We start from the raw sequence: 17,087 nt of genomic DNA, 5'->3' as shown, positions 1-17,087 counted from the left end.
GGGAGGGGGGTGCACACATTTTGACTGTAATGCAATTTCGGAACACCTCAAAGGTTCAACATGGCTTTCTACAAACACATTCTCGTAATTGAAATTTTCATCCAGTCCTTCCCTCTTCTCCCGTTAAGGGGGGGGGGTCCCTCCCTTCCCCTCTCTTCCTGTTAGAGGAGAACGGGAGTTATGGGAGGGGGGTGCAAACATTTTGACTGTAATGTAACACCAAAGGTTCAACATGGCTTTCTACAAACACATTCTCGTAATTGAAATTTTCATCCAGTCCTTCCCTCTTCTCCCGTTAAGGTGGGGGGGTCCCTCCCTTCCCCTCTCTTCCTGTTAGAGGAGAACGGGAGTTATGGGAGGGGGTGCACACATTTTGACTGTATTCCTGTTAGAGGAGAACGGGAGTTATGGGAGGGGGGTGCACACATTTTGACTGTAATGCAATTTCGGAACACCTAACATTTTGAGTATCCTATCTGGGAATATTCAGTTTCCCCTGTATCATACATTGAGAAGCAAAATCGCTTATCATTTTCTTTTCCTCGGAAAGTGAGATAGCATTTTTGGATTCCCAGTGGAGTTCTCTATGAAAACAGTTTGGCAAAAATCCTAAAAATATCGCCACAAGTGACAAGTGTTGTGAACAAAATAACAAGGTCACAATTTCAGAGTTTTTTCTGATTAAAGAAAAGAAGAGAAAACTTCGAAAGAATCACAGTGTTAGTTCAGTTTCCCCTGTATCATACATTGAGAAGCAAAATCGCTTATCATTTTCTTTTCCTCGGAAAGTGAGATAGCATTTTTGGATTCCCAATGGAGTTCTCTATGAAAACAGTTTGGCAAAAATCCTAAAACTATCGCCACAAGTGACAAGTGTTGTGAACAAAATAAAAAGGTCACAATTTCAGAGTTTTTTTTTCTGATAATAGAAAAGAAGAGAAAACTTCGAAAAAATCACAGTGTTACTTTTGGTTTCGCTAGTAAAAATACATAGAAAGTAAAAATGATAGATGGATTTGTTTCTGTCAGTTTCCCCTGTATCATACATTGAGAAGCAAAATCGCTTATCATTTTCTTTCCCTCGGAAAGTGAGATAGCATTTTTGGATTCCCAGTGGAGTTCTCTATGAAAACAGTTTGGCAAAAATCCTAAAAATATCGCCACAAGTGACAAGTGTTGTGAACGAAATAAAAAGGTCACAATTTCAGAGTTTTTTTTCTGATAATAGAAAAGAAGAGAAAACTTCGAAAAAATCACAGTGTTAGTCTTTTGGTTTCGCTAGTAAAAATATATAGAAAGTAAAAATGATAGATGGATTTGTTTCTAAAGCGACTAGAATTCCCGGCTCTCGGCTCCTACGTTTTCTCCACTCCCGGTGTAACATGAGATGTCTCGGTTCCCGAAAATGACATTACTATCATCCTCTCTATCCTTAATTGTCTTGTTTATTTCACAATTAGGAGAGAACGCAGTGGTGTAGTGCTGGGAAGTGGGGAAACTTGAACCACGTGTGTAAGTGTGACATTGTTTTGGACAAAAACATCGACTTCTCAAGGTCAACGGAATTGAAGTTTCAATGAAAGCCGATGAACAACTGTTAAAAGAAATCCCCAATGTTTTGGACAAAAACATCGACTTCTCAAGGTCAACGGAATTGAAGTTTCAATGAAAGCCGATGAACAACTGTTAAAAGAAATCCCCAAAGTGTGTAAGTGTGACATTGTTTTGGACAAAAACATCGACTTCTCAAGGTCAACGGAATTGAAGTTTCAATGAAAGCCGATGAACAACTACTGTTGACACTATGTGTGTCAACTAAAAGAAATCCCGAATGACACTATGTGTGTTTCCGATTTTAGGTTGTCTTATTATTCAGGCATGAATTGGTTTCCTTATTCCCTTTTCGAAATTTTCTTCTAAATCGATCTCCTTTTTTTACTAAACTTGAACCACGTGTGTAAGTGTGACATTGTTTTGGACAAAAACATCGACTTCTCAAGGTCAACGGAATTGAAGTTTCAATAAAAGCCGATGAACAACTGTTAAAAGAAATCCCCAATGACACTATGTGTGTTTCCGATTTTAGGTTGTCTTATTAACTTATTATTCACTATTCAGGCATTAATTGGTTTCCTTATTCCCTTTTCGAAATTTTCTTCTAAATCAATCTCCTTTTCTTACTGTTCCAAATTTAGGAGGAACAATTATGGTGTCTTCTGTTTGGTTCTTTCTTAAGTCTTCTGTGTCTTCAATACTGGGAGTCTCATATTGTGGATAATATTTTGATCCTTCAGTTGGAGTTGAACCGGTCTTCCAGTGTATAATGGCCGATGGGCCATTATAATATCTTCTGGAGGTTAGAGGCCACTTTCTCGGGCAAAGTGGCCGTCCCACCCTTATTTCCCACGCCGCCACTGGCAACTTTCAATCCCCAATGACACTATGTGTGTTTCCGATTTTAGGTTGTCTTATTATTCAGGCATTAATTGGTTTCCTTATTCCCTTTTCGAAACTTTCTTCTAAATCAATCTCCTTTTTTTAATGTTCCAAATTTAGGAGGAACGTGTCTTCTGTTTGGTTCTTTCTTAAGTCTTCTCTGTCTTCAATACAGGGAGTCTCATATTGTGGACATTTTGATCCTTCAGTTGGAACAAGACCATGTGTGACATGTAGAATAAATCTTGGAAAAACTTTTACTTTTTTACCCATTTATTACTCAGAAGATCTCGCTAAATTTTTGACTGACTTGATTTGAACGCGAACCACTATCCTCCAGATCCATCGAGCCAACAACTACACCACTGAGTCACTGAGCTTGGTTTTGCTCTCTACTCTCTACCATATTCAGCACCTTCATTTTCAAATTTCGGTCCCTCACTCCCTCTCCTTTCTTTCCTTATCCTTCCTTCTCTTTCTCCTCCCTTCTTCCCCCTCTCTTCTCGCCCTTTCCATATCTCTCTTCTCGTCCTTCCTCTCCTCTTGCTTTTCCGCCCTGTGTCCCCTCTTTTTCTTTCGATACCCCTCCTCCTTCTTCTCTTTCACTCTCCTCCCCTCTATCGCTTTTTCTCTCCTTTATGACCCATTTTTTCATTATTATTTTACAAATTTTTGAATAAAGCTGAAAGCTATACGTATGTGTGCGGTGGGAGAAAAGTTATTCTTCTTTCCTATGTAAATGTTTCTCTTGCTGATTTAAAATTTTCTCAATTTAATTTCGTCGCCCCCGGACTTCATTTTGAAAAACTTTTCCTTCCCACCGCTACGCCACACGGAGTTTTGACCGGTACCTTTTTCTATACGTTACCTAACCCTCTTTTTTGTACCTCGTTACCATGGATTCTCTGTCCGGACTTCATTTTGAAAAACTTTTCCTTCCCACCGCTACGCCACATGGAGTTTTGACCGGTACCTTTTTCTGTACGTTACCTAACCCTCTTTTTTTTAATAAAATTTCGTTTTTTTTACCTCGTTACCATGGATTCTCTGTTAAAAGTTCTCAAAATTTTACGTATGTAGTTAGGTTTGTTATAATAGTGCATTTGATATTGTTATAATAGTGCATTTGATATTAACCGCGAGAGAGAGAGAGAAAGAGAGAGAGAGAGGGAGAGAGAGAGAGAGAGAGCACAAACAAAAACTGTTAAAAACGATTAAAAAATGTATTGCGGGTTAAAAGTTCTCGTAAAAGTTCTCACAATTTTACGTATGTAGTTAGGTTTGTTATAATAGTGCATTTGATATTGTATAACCGCGAGAAAGAGAGAGAGAGAGAGAGAGAGAGAGAGAGAGAGAGAGAACAAACAAAAACTGTAAAAACGATTAAAAAATGTATTGCGACATTTTCAGCCTTTTTGAAAAGTACGAATCTACGAGACAGGAAGATTTCCTTTGTCTCAAACTTTGATAAATTGTGAATTTAACTCAGAGTTAAAAGGAGAATGAGAAGAAGAAGGAGGAGGAGGAGGAGGAGGAAGAAGAGGAGAAGAAAAAGAGCACAAAGATTAATCAATTATGTAATGGGTCTCAGGAGAGCCATATTGGTCATTGGGAGTTACGTATGATCGGGGACCACAGTCACGGTTTTACTCCATTGAATTGGGGGTGGAGATCACTGTTCGAAAAATGGTTCCCGAAGATTTTTTTTTTTAAAGACCCTGTTTAACGCCCTACAGGGAGGGCATCAATTACTAAACAAAGTTTCCTAACTATCTAATCTAATATAAATCATATTCCTAACTTGAAGTTTTTTAGAACTTTTTGTTTTACTTACATGCTGTCTATCTGTCTGAACCAATGCTGTCTAAACGGGCTGAACCAGACAGACAATGCTGTCTGAACCAATTAACTAGGATTTACAACTTCATAATAATTATGTATGTTGTATGTATGTATTAATATTGACTGTCATTCGTTCAGGTAGTACTAATGAGACTTTTGCAGAAAGAAATTTTAGGAAGGAGTTACATCGACAGAGACCGTGTGAAAGACTTAGAAATCTATGCATTGATTTATCTATTCGCTAAACGGTATCTCTATTCATGTGTAAAATGTTATCTAATAGGAACTTGTCTGTATCATAATGACTTAAGATGAATAACCCACCCTTCGCGACGTTAATGTGAGAAGAATCGATTTCCCGAGTTTGTCCTAGTTTCTAAACAAGATCGAGTATCTTCCAGCCCTACCCGTCTCGTAATGTGAATGTAATGAAAACTCAGAGCTTCCATATTACAAAAAGCTTCTCAGAGGAATTCTTTAACATGCACTTTGTTAACTAATGCACTTTCATGAAAGTCATCATGTAGCAGATTTATCTCGCAAACATGACACTTTAGTACGTTCAAATCATAAACCAGCAAAAAACACACTGAGAAAAAAAAAAAAAATGGTGACAGGGTGCCATAAGTTTAGGGTGGAAGAACTCCATTATTGGGTTACCTCCCCTGATTTAGACTGGTGGAATGCTATAGTAGAGTGTCCAGCTTCCCGATATAGAGTTCAATATTAGAGTGCCGGAACCCAGTCACCAGTCACAGGCTGCCGGCATCCTAGTTTTTTTTTTCTCAGTGCAGTATATTCTTCTTTATTGCATCTTTGCCCAATTTTTATTTGGGCTCGTCCCTTTCAAGCAGTGGCGTAGCGTGGTCTAAAGTCAAGTGTAAGGCATGTAAAACAGGTGGGGGGCCCAAGGATCCAAACTCTAATGGGATAAAAACTCTTAAAAGTTTCAAGAGTTTTTATCCTAATAATAAGATTCGAACCCAGGAACTTCATAAATATGTACACAACTTAGGAGTAGCCTACTGCTGGGGTAAAGGGACTCTGAGAAAAAAATAACAGAAGTTCTGCATCTGTAAGTTCAAATGAAAAGGAGAAAGAATTACAAAGTTGAGAAAAAGAAATGAAGAGAAACAAAAGCGATGGAAAAGTGGAAGTTTGGAAAAACATGTAAAAAATTCTAAAGGAACTCGAACCAATAATAGACTCTGGAGGATAATAGAGGAAAAACTCAACATTCTGACTTTCTGAGCATGAACAAACAACATGAACCCGTTTTGAAATTATTTTCATTTCTTGTTTCGAAAGTTATTAAACTTTATCTCTTTGTAAAAGAGTATTAATCATGTTCCATGACAAATTAAACCAAAAATAAAAAGTCCGATTTCTAATAAGACATCAAAAATGGAAACGTATTACAAAACATATCAAATTCAAAACTACACTTTGCTATCTTTTGTTTTAAACCAATACATAAGTGCACACACAAAACTTGGTATTTTTCCATTTCTGTCACAAAGGTTTATGTGTGCTTATCTCTCTTGAAACCTGCTTAGCAGAAAAGAAACGCCAGGAAAAATAGGGTCGAATAGCTTCATTTTAAATGATTTTTTGACTGAACTTTATGATAGAACTTTTGTGTTCAACAGCCACCGAAAAAAGGAGTACCTACTTTTTTGTTGATCAACAACCAAAATACCTAAGAAGTGTTTTCGTATTGACCAACCATAAAATTAAGAACTGCTATTGTGTTGACCAAGCTCCTAAAGCTGTTTCATTACTACTTTTATTCCAAAGAACCCAAGAAGATTCAATAGTCCTTCAAAGTAAAGGACTAGGTATTGTTCTTCAAGAAGACTCTTTTCTTGTGCTTGGCTTTCCCGGAACGACCACTTTTCTCGACTTTCGTGTATCAAAATAAATCATTGTCTCTATTGAAACTCAGGCAAAGTTTCACTCGCCATCTTCAGTCCCAACCTATTTAACGTTAATATTCTCCTAGGGTGTTTCATCTGTTTCATAAGTGGAATTGAGTATGGAGCTTTAGCTTTAAAGTAAAAATTAATAAATGAATAATAATAATAAAAAAATCTTGCTTATTGAGCTAATGAGCTACCTCCAAAAAAGGTGCTCAAATATGCGTTTGTTGAGGAGACCAATTTTTTCTGTTATCCTGTGTTAACCTCATAGATCCCATTTTTTTTCTAGAAACTTGAAAAAAATCTATCGCTGATGACTCTGATGAGTTGGTACTTTCTAAAAAAAAAAAAAACTTGTTTATTGAGCTAATGAGCTATGTACCTCCAAAAAAGGTTATAAATTAGGTGCTCAAATATGCGTTTGTTGAGGAGACCAAATTTTTCTGTTATCCTGTGTTAGATCCCATTTTTTTCTAGAAACTTGAAAAAAATCCATCGCTGATGAGTAGGTACTTTCTTATAAGCCACCCAGTACAAGTTCTATCCACAGAAAACTCGTCGGGACAAAAGATTCCAAGGTATTTTCTAGGGTTTTCCCTTCGGACTCTCCAAGAATCCGGGTCTTATGGGTCTCGCGAGATTCATAAATTCATATTTTTTCTTTTCTCCCCCCCCTCTCTTCCTCGTTTTTCCTTCGTGGAGAGGGGAAATGTTATCAAATAGAATTGGGAAATCGGGAAATTTGGTTTCCCCTCCCTTTTTCCATTCCCTCTTGAATGAATTGCTATTCCCTCGGTATGACGGAAATAAAAGGGAGAAAGGGAGAGAGAGAGAGAGAGAAGGGAGAGAGAGAGAGAGAGAGGAAGAAAGAGAGGGAGGGGGAGAGAGAGAAAGGAGAGTTGTTGTAAACTTTTTTGTTGTTCTCCCTTTAATTAACCGTAGGAGTAATTATGATATAGTTTCCCTCTCCTCCTCCTCCAACTCTCTTTTCTTCTTTCCTCCTTTTCCTCCTTTTCTTTCTTCTCTTCTTCTTCTTCCTTCTTCGTTTCTCTCTTTCCTTTTTCTTCTTCCTCCTCCTCCTACTTCTTAGTTTCTCTCTTTCCTTCTTTTTTCCCTTTCTTGTCCTGAGGATTAAGAAGAAAAGAGAGCAAAATCTTTTCTTCTTTCTCCTCCTTACGGATAGAAACACCGTACGTATAAAGATTAAGTATAAATGTATATGGGTAATACAAATACCGTACGTATAAGGATCTTCGTATATCGTATGTATACGTATGATATCTTCTCAAGTCAGGTTGCCGATGACTTGAAAAGAAATAAAATGCTCCCTCAAGTGACACTCAAGTCAAGTGGAAGATCGTAAAATCCTTCTTCTTCTCCTCCTCCTCCTCTTTCTTTTCCTTCCTCCTTTTTCTCTTCCTTCTCCATCTCATACTTCTCCTTCTCCATATCATCCTTTCCCTCGTCCTCCTTCTCCTTCTTTACTTCCTGTTACTACTTCCTTTGCTCTATTCTCCTTCTTCTCATCCTCTATCTCCTTTTCCTCATTCTTCTATTCTTCCTCCTAATCAGGTATCTACTTTTGTGATGGTTTTTTGTTAACAAATTTCGATAAAAGACATTCTTCCCTTTCCTTACGTAGGCATTGGATGTTGTTATTATTATTTACTCTTTATTGTTTATAATTACATGTACACAAAATACATAGAAATTACAAGCAGCAAGACCATGTGTGACATGTAGAATAAATCTTGGAAAAACTTTTACTTTTTTACCCATTTATTACTCAGAAGATCTCGCTAAATTTTTTGACTTGACTTGATTTGAACTCGAACCACTATCCTCCAGATCCATCGAGCCAACAACCACACCACTGAGTCACTGAGGTTGGTTTTGCTCTCTACTCTCTACCATATTCAGCACCTTAATTTTCAAATTTCGGTCCCTCACTCCCTCTCCCTTTTCTCTTCTCTCTGTTCGGTCTCTCTCCTCTCCTCTTGCTTCTCCACCCTCTCCCTCCCCTCTTTCTCTTTCCACATCTCTCTCCTCTTTCTCTCTACCTTCATCTCCTCTTTCTCTTCCATCCTCTCTCTCCCCTCTTTCTTCTTTCATATCTCCATCCCCTTCCTCTCCTCTTGTTTTATACCTTCCGTCCTTTTCTCCTATCTCCCCCCCCTCTCTCGCTCTATCTCCCCTCTCCTCCTCCCTCACTCTCCTATGTCCCCTCTCTCGCCTTTTCTCTCTTTCATGTTTCATGACCCATTTTTTCATTATTATTTTACAAATTTTTGAATAAACCTGAAAGCTATACGTATGTGTGCGGTGGGAGAAAAGTTATTCTTCTTTCCTATGTAAATGTTTCTCTTGCTGATTTAAAATTTTCTCAATTTAATTTCGTCGCCCCCGGACTTCATTTTGAAAAACTTTTCCTTCCCACCGCTACGCCACATGGAGTTTTGACCGGTACCTTTTTCTGTACGTTACCTAACCCCCCCCTTTTTTTTAATAAAATTTCGTTTTTTTTTTACCTCGTTACCATGGATTCTCTGTTAAAAGTTCTCGTAAAAGTTCTCACAATTTTACGTATGTAGTTAGGTTTGTTATAATAGTGCATTTGATATTGTATAACCGCGAGAGAGAGAAAGAGGGAGAGAGAGAGAGAGAGAGAGAGAGAGAGGGAGAGAGGGAGAGAGAGAGAGAGAGAGAGAGAGAGAGAACAAACAAAAACTGTTAAAAACGATTAAAAAATGTATTGCGGCATTTTCAGCCTTTTTGAAAAGTATACGAATCTACGAGACAGGAAGATTTCCTTTGTCTCAAACTTTGATAAATTGTGCCTTTAACTCAGAGTTAAAAGGAGAATGAGATGGAGAATAAGAAGAAGGAGGAGGAGGAAAAGGAGGAAGAAGAGGAGGAAGAAGAGGAAGAGAAAGAGGAGGAGGAAGAGGAGAAGAAAAAGAGCACAAAGAATGCGAAATTCAAAGTGCACAGATTAAATCTTCATATTTTTCTACAATTTTCTACATTATTATGCTTTTCTTCATCATCTTTTTACTTTCTTTCTTATCAAACCATCAAATAAATCATGGCAAATTTATTTTTCTTTCTACCTTTATCATCTCCTCCTCCTCCTCTCCCTCTCTTTCTCTCTCTATCTCTCTCTCTCTGTCTTATCTTCTTCATCTTGTGTTTCTTTTGTTGCATGAAAGGTATTAAATTACATTTTCATGACTGTTTTACATCTTGGGGTTTTTATATTGGGAAAAAGAAAACATAATCAGGACAAACTACACAGGAAAGTTAATTTAAATTACATTTTCATGACTGTTTTACATCTTGGGGTTTTTATATTGGGAAAAAGAAAACATAATCAGGACAAACTACACAGGAAAGAGAATACAGACAATCCACTTAAAGTCATGGAGGAATAGGATAACTTTAGGGAAAACACAAGACAGATTAAGCTAGTTTATAGAGCGAAGATGTGCCACAAAGGGCAAAAAGTAACTCGTGTATTATAAGCGAAAAACTCTTGTATATATTATAATAATATGATGTATTATTTATGTAAATTTCTCAATGAAATCAACGGAATACAGGACCGCAAACCGACTGTTCAACCAAATGTTTCGATTGCAAAATGCAAATATTTCAACGGGTTACTTTCTGGTGTTCTCGTGTTGACCCAGCACCTGAATGGGAAGTATTGTGTCTCTTATTGCCCATCTGATGAGAGGCATACTGTGACATAAAAAAGGACTGTTCGAGTATGTCGTCGATCCGCTCAGAGGGACACACTACGGGACATGCTATGACACAAGCATAGGAACCTTATCGACTAGAGCAGCTCTTTTATGGAACAAAAACCTCTCGTTAGTTTTCAGACTCAAAAATAATGTCCCCGACAAAAAAATAAAAATAAAAAAAATCAGCACCTCTTCACATACGCTTCACAAAGTTTGAATACAAATTTCCACTAACAAAGGTGTGCGTGGGAGTGAAGGAAAAAAGGAGAGAGAAAAAGGAAGAAAAGGAGTGACTGGAAAAAAGACACTTTTCAGCTTTCCTAGCTGAAAAGTACGTAAGGAGAGGGTGGAGTGCTTTATTCCAAAACACTGAACTAAGACCCAATTTGCCATCTGCTCTGGGGAGATGTTTCTGGACGTTTCTGGAAGTGTAATCAAATTTATGATTTCGTTTTTCCTGTAGGACAATGTCACTGGAGGAACATGGGTTCCAGGTTTGTGTGTATGAAGAACATGTGGGTTGACATACACAAGTGAAAACCAGAGGTACACAATAGTTGTATCATATGTAACTTGTAATATTTAATTTTGTAGGTAATAGAACCAACCTCAGTGGTGTAGTGGTTAGCGCGGTAGACTTCGGATCTGGAGGTTGGTGGTGCGAGTCCAAGTCAAGTCATAAAATTTAGCGTAGTGCATTAAGCAGGGAACGACATTTGTGACAAGCATTTACGCTTAGCACAATTCAAAAAATCGCTTTTTATGTAGGAAATAGTTATGTACCTACATAATTAAAGGTACCAACTCTCTACCTATACTGGGTCAAGCTCTAGGCAATTTTAACTAAACAGAGTATGGGAAGACAAAAATTGTGTCTCTTCTCGCCCATCTGATGAGAGGCATACTACGGGATGGGCATGCTACGACACAGGCTACGTGCGTCTAATGTAGCAGTTGTTTCATTGTTACGAAATGAAAACGGCGGTGGAACACTCATCTTTTTTTTTTTTCTTTTTTTTTAACACTCATCTTTTTTTCAAAAGAGTGGAGCAGAGAGCATAGCGCATAGAGCATCGAGCAGGTAGAGGGGAGCAACGGTAAGAGAAGCGTAGACTTCATACCGAATAGAACTGAGAGCAAAAATCTCCATGCTCTTTGCTCTCCACTCTGTTCTTAGCTATGCACGTCACAGCTTACAATAGATTATGCATTATGCAGTATGCAGAAGCACCATGGAAGCCAGCAACAATAGTAGGTACTAACATCAAATACCGATCAGGTACCTTGATGGAAAAATCAATGATTGGCATACTCTACCACTAAAAAAACCAAAAAAGAAAAAAAAAAAAAAAAAAAAAAAAAAAAAAATGTCTGAAAAAAAAAAAGAAAAAACACAATACCCTGGGTCAACACAAGACCAGAAGAGGTAGTTGAGAAAACCATTGTTGTCAGCCATTATCAAAGGCTCAAACTAGTGGTGAGTAGGTAATTACGGGCGTAACCCTTTAGACTTTCGTACACTAATAGCGGTGTCTGAGGGCCATTAGCGATTTTTTTAGGGAAGTTGAATTCCCTTTATGGATGATTTTTTTTTTCTTCAGATAAATCTAAAATATGAAACCCTTTTACCTTTCCTTGACGGCAACTCGTAAATCCATATTATAACAGATTATGAAAGGTTTTATTATTATTATTATTTTTTTTTGAAATTTTAAGAAAGAAAAGCTTCTCCCTTTTTTTGGGTGAAAATTTTTCCAAGTGAAAAGTTGCTGGAAAAAAGTCAGATGGTACCTACTTAGGTACAGGAATTAAAAGGAGGAAGAAAGAGAGAGGGAGAGAGAGAGAAGGAGAGAGAGAGAGAGAGAGAGAGAAGGGAGAGTTGCTGTAAACTTTTTTGTTGTTCTCCCTTTAATTAACCGGAGGAGTAATTATGATATAGTTTCCCTCTCCTCCTCCAACTCTCTTTTCTTCATTCCTCTTTTTCCTCCTTTTCTTTCTTCTCTTCTTCTTCCTTCTTCGTTTCTCTCTTTCCTTTTTCTTCTTCCTCCTCCTACTTCTTAGTTTCTCTCTTTCCTTCTTCTTTAGATTATTAAAACATCCTTTTTGGATGATTAAAAATTCTCCCATTAGTTAAATCTCTCATTAAGTCGTTGGTGAAATCCACTATAGGCATTGTTCTATGTTTTATCTATGAAGGAACTTTTGTGTACAATAGCTGCCGGTCTAAATTAATTACCAAATCGTTTCTCCCTCTCTCAATCAGGTATCTACTTTTGTGATGGTTTTTTGTTAACAAATTTCGATAAAAGACATTCTTCCCTTTCCTTACGTAGGCATTGGATGTTATTATTATTTACCCTTTATTGTTTATAATTACATGTACACAAAATACATAGAAATTACAAGCAAGGGGCGAAATTATTGTCTAAGGCAATCTCTACCATTCAACCCCTGTTCATAAGTAAAACCGAATAAAAGATAATGTAGTTCGATCAGCCCAAACTGGGGGCCCCGCGCCTTTGAAACTGCCCCGGGCCCCGCGGGGGGCTAATCCGGCCCTGAAGATTAGTCTTTAAATGGGGTTGTAGGGGAGGAGGGGGTGAATTCTGTAGGGGAAAGTGGAGTGAATTTATCTCGCCCCATTTAAAATGGGAGTTTGATTTATGGGAGCCATTTTCATACCCCATTTTTACAATGTGACGGGTGTCTAGTGTGTATTGCTAGGGAGTTTTTATTTTCTAATTCAATTAAGTCCGTTTCCATTTTAGATTTAGGTTTTGCTCGGTTTGTTTTCGAATAGTTTTCACTGTTTCCAATAGAGCTTTTTTTTTTCAGATGTACCTAGAGGTCTCTTAGCAGCTTCCTCTTTTTTCTGACGAGTGTTTTCTTCCTTATTTTCCTTTCTCTGTCTCTTTGTGCAGTGGAACAGCTGTTCGTTGTCTGTTTCATAGCATGTCTGTCCCGCATACGGATGGGTGAGATACAGGAACATCTCTTTTCCTTTCTGGGGAGGCTCAATATCTCCACAAGAGCATCAGAAAAGAAACCCCATTGAAATATTTTTGACCAATTCCATGGAATAACAAGAGCTAGTTTAGTGACAAATTTGGGTATCGAACCCTAGGACCTCTTACTTGGCAAGCACCTTGTGTCACTATTCTACAACTATGCAAATCCAACTATGTTTTATGTGTATTGTTTATGGTAAATACGAAACAGCGACAAGCGAGAATGCAACAAAGAAATACCTACCCGCGAATTTTCCCATAAACCCCTTTCTCCCCCCTCCCTTCCTCTCTTTCTCTCTCTCACCTCTCTATTTCTCTCTCTCTCTTTCCCCTCCCCTCTCCTTCCTCTTTCCCTCTCCCTTCCTCTCTTTCTCCCCTCTCTATTTCTCTCAGTTCAATCTCTCCCTCCCTCTCTTTTACTATCCTCTCTCTCTCTCTCTCATGCTCTCTTTTCCTCTTTCTCTATTTCGCTCAGTTCAATCTCTCTCTCTCTCTCTCTCTCTCTCTCTCGTTCTCTTTTCCTTCCCTCTCTCATGCTTTCTTTTCCTCTTTCTCTATTTCGCTCAGTTCAATCTCTCTCTCTCTCTCTCTCTCTCTCTCGTTCTCTTTTCCTTCCCTCTCTCATGCTCTCTTTTCCTCTTTCTCTATTTCGCTCAGTTCAATCTCTCTCTCTCTCAGCCAGAAAAAGTTTTTTATTCATATGTTTATTTTATAGAATAAATTAAATTAAATTTCAATTAGCTTGGGACTCGAACTCCGAAAGGAGAATTTAAGTAAAATAACCTAAAAATGAACACCTACTCGTGATTCTACAAAAATCTGGCAACACTGGAAACTGGAAATGCAACGTCTTCAACATTGTAAATCCTCACTCCATTTTCTAATTATTTCCAGAAAAGGGAGGGAAAAGTATGACTCCTTCCCCTTTTCCCTCCCAAAGATACACAAAATCCCTCCCGAACAATAGTTTTTTTTTCTCTCTCTCTCGATGTTCATTTAGTTTTTATGGCTTTCTGAACTTGGCTTTTTGTTGGGCGAAAAAAAGAATAGGAAGGAAAAAAAGGGACGCTCAACAAAGAAGTAAATGGTTTGTGAAAAAAAGTATCCCTCTTTTTCCCCGTTAGACATACTGGATTTCTGGACGTTTCTGGAAGTGTAATCAAATTTATGATTTCGTTTTTCCTGTAGGACAATGTCACTGGAGGAACCTGGGTTCCAGGTTTGTGTGTATGAAGAACATGTGGGTTTACATGTACACAAGTGAAAACCAGAGATACACAATAGTTGTATCATATGTAACTTGTAATTTAATTATGTAGGTTCTGGACGTTTCTGGAAGTGTAATCAAATTTATGATTTCGTTTTTCCTGTAGGACAATGTCACTGGAGGAACATGGGTTCCAGGTTTTTGTATGAAGAACATGTGGGTTGACATACACAAGTGAAAACCAGAGGTACACAATAGTTGTATCATATGTAACTTATAATATTTAATTTTGTAGGTAATAGAACCAACCTCAGTGGTGTAGTGGTTAGCGCGGTGGACTTCGGATCTGGAGGTTGGTGGTTCGAGTCCAAGTCAAGCCATAAAAGTTAGCATAGTGCATTAAGCAGGGAACGACATTCGTGACAAGCATTTATGCTTAACAGAATTCAAAAAAATCCTTTTTTATGTAGGAAATAGTTATGTACCTACATAATTAAAGGTACCAACTCTCTACCGATACTGGGTCAAGCTCTAGGCAATTTTAACTAAACAGAGTATGGGAAGACAAGAATTGTGTCTCTTCTCGCCCATCTGATGAGAGGCATACTACGGGATGGGCATGTTACGACACAGGCCTCATGCGTCTAATGTAGCAGTTGTTTCATTGCTACGAAATAAAAACGGCGGTGGAACACTCATCTTTTTCTTTTCTTTTTTTAACACTCATCTTTTTTTTTTAAGAGTGGAGCAGAGAGCATAGCGCATAGAGCATCGAGCAGGTAGAGGGGAGCAACGGTAGGAGAAGCGTAGACTTCATACCGAAAAGAACTGAGAGCAAAAATCTCCATGCTCTTTGCTCTCCACTCTGTTTTTAGCTATGCACGCCACAGCTTACAATAGATTATGCATTATGCAGAATGCAGAGGCACCATGGAAGCCAGCAAGAGCAGTAGGTACTGGCATCAAATACCGATCAGGTACCTTGATGGAAAAATCAATGATTGGCATACTCTACCACTAAAAAAACAAAAAAAAACAAAAAAAAATGTCTGAGAGAGAGAGAGAGAAGGGAGAGTTGCTGTAAACTTTTTTGTTGTTCTCCCTTTAATTAACCGGAGGAGTAATTATGATATAGTTTCCCCCTCCCCCTCCAACTCTCTTTTCTTCTTTCCTCTTTTTCCTCCTTTTCTTTCTTCTCTTCTCCTTCTTCCTTCTTCGTTTCTCTCCTTCCTTTTTCTTCCTCCTCCTCCTCCTACTTCTTAGTTTCTCTCTTTCCTTCTTCTTTCTCTTTCTTGTCCTGAGGATTAAGAAGAAAAGAGAGCAAAATCTCTTCTTCTTTCTCCTCCTTACGGATAGAAACACCTTACGTATAAGGATTAAGTATATTATGTATATGGGTAATACAAATACCGTACGTATAAGGATCTTCGTAAATCGTATGTATACGTATGATATCTTCTCAAGTCAGGTTGCCGATGACTTGAAAAGAAATAAAATGCTCCCTCAAGTGACACTCAAGTCAAGTGGAAGATCGTAAAATCCTTCTTCTCCTCCTCCTCTTTCTTTTCCTCTCCCTTTCTCTTCCTTTTCCTCTTATACTTCTCCTTCTCCATATCATCCTTTCCCTCGTCCTCCTTCTCCTTCTTTACTTCCTGTTACTACTTCCTTTTGCTCTATTCTTCTCCTCCTTCTCCTCATCCTCTATCTCCTTTTCCTCATTCTTCTATTTTTCCTCCTCTTCCTTCTTCTTCTTCTTCTCCTCCTCCTCCTCCTCCTCTTACTCCTCCCCCCTTCTTTCCTGTTTAATTATTTCCCACTGACAATGATTAAGAAGACCATTATATCGTTTGAAAGTTTTATTACCAGACCACTTTTCCGTCTCTTTCTCTCTCTCCCTCCCATTTATCTATAGGTATCTCTCTATCCCTTTTCTTGTTCTATCTATCTATCTCTCTCTCTCGCTCGTATAACAATAGACATGCATACTCGAAATTTGATATGTTTATTAGGATTTTAAGTCTCGAAAGTTTGAGAGACAAGTGAAGTTTTTAAAATGAGCTGCATTGAGGGAAGGTTTAGAACGCTTGAAATTAGGGGAAACTTTAAAATTTATATCCGGGAGCGAAAAAAGAAGTTTAATTTTCGCTTTGGTCAGGAAATTTAGTGGTTAGAGCTCACACTGTAGGGGAAAGTGGAGTGAATTTATCTCGCCCCATTTAAAATGGGAGTTTGATTTATGGGAGCCATTTTCATACCCCATTTTTACACTGTGACGGGTGTCTAGTGTGTATTGCTAGGGAGTTTTTATTTTCTAATTCAATTAAGTCTGTTTCCATTTTGGATTTAGGTTTTGCTCGGTTTGTTTTCGAATAGTTTTCACTGTTTCCAATAGAGCTTTTTTTCAGATGTACCTACTAAAGGTCTCTTAGCAGCTTCCTCTTTTTTCTGACGAGTGTTTTCTTCCTTATTTTTCTTTCTCTGTCTCTTTGTGCAGTTGAACAGCTGTTCGTTGTCTGTTTCATAGCATGTCTGTCCCGCATAGCATGTCTCTACCTTCGGATGGGTGAGATACAGGAACATCTCTTTTCCTTTCTGGGGAGGCTCAATATCTCCACAAGAGCGTCAGAAAAGAAACGCCATTGAAATATTTTTGACCAATTCCATGGAATGACAAGAGTTAGTTTAGTGACAAATTTGGGTATCGAACCCTAGGACCTCTTACTTGGCAAGCACCTTGTGTCACTATTCTACAACTATGCAAATCCAACTATGTTTTATGTGTATTGTTTATGGTAAATACGAAACAGCGACAAGCGAGAATGCAACAAAGAAATACCTACCCGCGAATTTTCCCATAAACCCCTTTCTCCCCCCCTCCCTTCCTCTCTTTCTTTTTCTCTCTCTCTCACCTCTCTATTTCTCTCTCTCT

Source organism: Diaphorina citri, unplaced genomic scaffold, assembly GCF_000475195.1.
Source record: "Diaphorina citri unplaced genomic scaffold, Diaci psyllid genome assembly version 1.1 scaffold612, whole genome shotgun sequence".
Taxonomy (NCBI): domain Eukaryota; kingdom Metazoa; phylum Arthropoda; class Insecta; order Hemiptera; family Psyllidae; genus Diaphorina; species Diaphorina citri.
The sequence above is the reverse complement of the archived record's forward strand: the minus strand, read 5'-3'. Positions refer to the sequence as shown.